Genomic DNA, 3,814 nt, shown 5'->3' with positions numbered 1-3,814 from the left:
AGATGGATGGACAGACAGATGGATGGACAGACAGATGGATGGACAGATAGATGGATGGACAGACATACGGATGGACAGACCGTTAGATGGACAGACAGATGGATAGACAGACAGATGGATGGGCAGGCAGATGGATGGACAAACAGATGAATGGACAGACAGATGGATGGGCAGGCAGATGGATGGACAAACAGATGGATGGACAAACAGAGGGTATTTCCAAAGCCCCTCTTCGTTCCAGGATTGGGGATAAAAGTTTGGACCATAAGACTTATCAGAACGGTTTCTATCACAAGAAGATCTTAGTTTAAAACAAAAGAAATGAGTGAAAGGCTGCAGGTGGTATATGCTTTCTTTCAAACTCCTCAACAGAATACCAAGTACATAGAGTGTATTTCTAAACAACCAGCCTTTACTGTTCCACCTCCTAACTGTGTTTGTAGCTGTAGTCTGAATCTTTTCCAATTCAAACAAACATTTAAGAAAAACTGTGGGCTAAATCTTTATGCATTTCCTGCTCGTGAGGTATTTACATGATTTAATGAGTGAACACGGTAAAACTGCAGATGACATTTTGTCTTTGTTACAAACAGCTGACTGCTTGTGAGAATAAATAGAGCGTCCTTAATCTCAGGAGATCACTGTAGCCCTCCGGAGTCTCCAAAGCTGGTTTATCATCAATAAACACTTGGTGGTTCCAATTTCTCTTCATGCTTTCCCTGCTTTTTCTGCAGCTCCATTATTCCTTCTCTGATGAATCTTTAAAAGTATTTTTCTCCTTCCACCCCCAATTTTCATCAGACAGGGCATTTACACTGCTAAAACTGCTGCATTTAATTTTTCTGGTATATTGAACCATTCACAGTTTACAGATTTCATCAACAAAACTATTATCTCAAGCAATGTCCTTTAAGATATTATAAGAAGCCCATCCATCCATCCATCCATCCATCCATCCATCCATCCATCCATCCATCCATCCATCCATCCATCCATTATCTTTACCTGCTTCTTCCTTTTCGGGTCCATTATATATTAATATAGTTTTAGAAAATTGACAGAGTATGTTATGAACATTTCAAACAAAGTAAAAATTTGTAAAAGTGAAGAAAAAAGAACAAGCAATACACTGCGCTCCCCAGTTGCTGAGGAGTTTAGGTAGTGAATGTTTGTAGTTTTCAAGATGAGTTTTTTAGGTTTTACTGGACTGAAATGAAACAGGTAATGGAAGTGAACCTTAAAGTCATGATGCAAGATATTGCAGTGGGTAGGAGTTGCACTGTGTGTAAGTATAGATTACTACAGAGGTAGATTTAGATTTAGGTAGATGGGAGGCAGATCTTTCAGTTATCAGGCTCCTCTCTTGTGGAACCAACTTCCAGTTTCTGTCCATGAGGCTGACACATTATCCAGTTTTAAAACTAGGCTTAAGACTTTCCTTTTTGATAAATCCTATAGTTATTGTCGTCTTGGGTTTCCTGAGCTATCCCTTAGTTCTGCTGCTATAGGCTTAGACTGCTGGAGGACAAACTGACCTAATTTCATCAGTCTCCTGCTCTCTTTACTTGCTCTACTCTACCTGTTTGTATTTGTAATTATTTCTATCTTAACATGTTGTTCCTTTAACAAAAATGTACATCTGGACCTGTCATTCTGTGTTTGTCTGTTTCTACTTCCTGTCCGCTCAAACCCAGCCAGTCAAAGCAGATGTGCGCTTGTCCTGAGCCTGGTTCTGCTGGAGGTTTTTTCTGTGGCGAAGTGAAGATTCAACACAATCTGATGGCTTCGTCAGAAAGAGAACTTTAATTAACTGGCTTTTATAATAAACGTGAATGTTTCTGTAAATTGCCCTGAGACAATTTCTGCTGTGACTGGCGCTATATAAATAAACTGAATTTAATTAAATTGGGTTTTTTGCTTGTATGAGGAAGTGCAGAGTGAAGGAACATGGCGAGCGAATGGAGCAATTAAACTTAAGCCACATCAATCATTTGAGGAAATATACTTTTAAACCATATGCATAGTTTCATCAAACAATAGGGGTGGTCGGTTTACACACACACACACACACATATACATATACAAAGTATATACTGTATATATAAATGTGTGACATCTTGTGGCAGAGGTCATCTTGGATTTTGATATGGCACCCCAATTCTGGATAGTGACATTTCTAACAGCCACACACCAAAATGAAAGGCAGCATGTTGCTTATTTTTCAAGTTATCCAGCCAACTATATATATATATATATATACATGTATATATACATACATCCTGGCAGCTGCCATCTTTGATTTTGTTATGGAAACCCAATTTTTGAAACAAACCTTTCTCATGCCTAGATTAGATGTAGCCACACACCAAAATTAAAGTACCTCACTTATTGTTCAAGTTACTGCAATCACAACAGACGGACAGACAGAGTGTATTTCCAATTCCCCCATTTTCGCTTTACGATGTAGCATTTCATGCAGTGATATTTTCTTTATGTCTTTTGCGGGCGGCACTAAGCAAAAGCTCCAGTGCTGAAGCCTGCAGCTGTCCAGTCTAATAGTCCACCAGCTGTAGACGGAGGTGAGAGATGAAGGGGGAGGTGCAGGTCAACATCGAGCAGAAGGTCTGCTGGACCTTCTGCAGAGTGTGCCTTGAAGTGGCAGTTTCATGACAAATCACATGAGGCAGCTGTGAGGTGGTAAAAGAAACAATTTCCTCTCTGCATCCATTATGTTTCGAGCTTCAGGGATAAGCTCATTTTAGAGGCAGAATTGGACTTATTAGAACAATTAAAAAAACAGTTGCATTAAAGGCATTTTGGGCACTTGAAAAGGAACATGAAAAGCATTATGCATTTCTCAAGGAATACTAGTTTTTTTTCATGTTTTGACCAATGTACAAAGAATTTCAAAGTATGTCATGGCAAAGAAAAAACATGGTGTGATGCCTTCTAGGAATCGAGGCAGATTCAAAAGAGGTTAAGATTGAAAACGGTCTTTCTTCATTCTAACTGCTAACATGTTATATACCTTCACTTGTCAGTTTCCAATAGAAACATTTTAATTCTTCTAAACGGACACATTGATATTCATTGCCTTCAGTTTATATTATAAAAATCCTGACTGAGTTTGAATAGCCCTTTAAAACACAACACTCTTTCTGTTCTTACGGCAAAGACAGATAATGATTTTGTAAATACATATGGCCTTGTGACACGACTGAAACAAGAGCTAGATTTTATTCCCATTCAGGGACCACCAGGAGCTTAATGGAGATCACTCCCAAGACAGGCATCAATTATGGGAGCCTGTCCCTCTCTGAATTGCACACTTGCTCTTGTAAAGCAGAGGGAAAAGACTTTGACAAGGCCCATTTTTCAGCAGCTCATCTAATGTCAATTCACACATCACCTGTCAGCCCATCAGCTGGCTGTGCATGCACAGTCTGATGATGGTCATCAGTCACATCACCAACATTATAAATCAACTGGCTGTGGACCCTCCTTTTATCTGTTTTGTGAGTTGCTGTTAGATTTTCATAATGTGAAAATTGAAATTATTGAAATGTATGTCTTGTATGAATGTTAAGATGTTGGTCTATTTTGATTTTGACTGCTGGTAAATGCTTCAGTGCACACTCAGTGAAGGTGTCAGAGCTTATGCACAAGGCTGAGATGTACCATACCTTACCATACTATACCATGCCATGCCATGCCATGCCATACCATACCAAACCATACCATACCATACCATACCATACCATGCCATGCCATACCATACCATACCATACCATACCATACCATACCATACCATACC

The sequence above is a fragment of the Nematolebias whitei genome, chromosome 8 (genome assembly GCF_014905685.2).
Source record: "Nematolebias whitei isolate Nwh7 chromosome 8, NemWhi1, whole genome shotgun sequence".
Classification (NCBI taxonomy): Eukaryota; Metazoa; Chordata; class Actinopteri; order Cyprinodontiformes; family Rivulidae; genus Nematolebias; species Nematolebias whitei.
Note: the sequence above shows the minus strand (reverse complement) of the source record.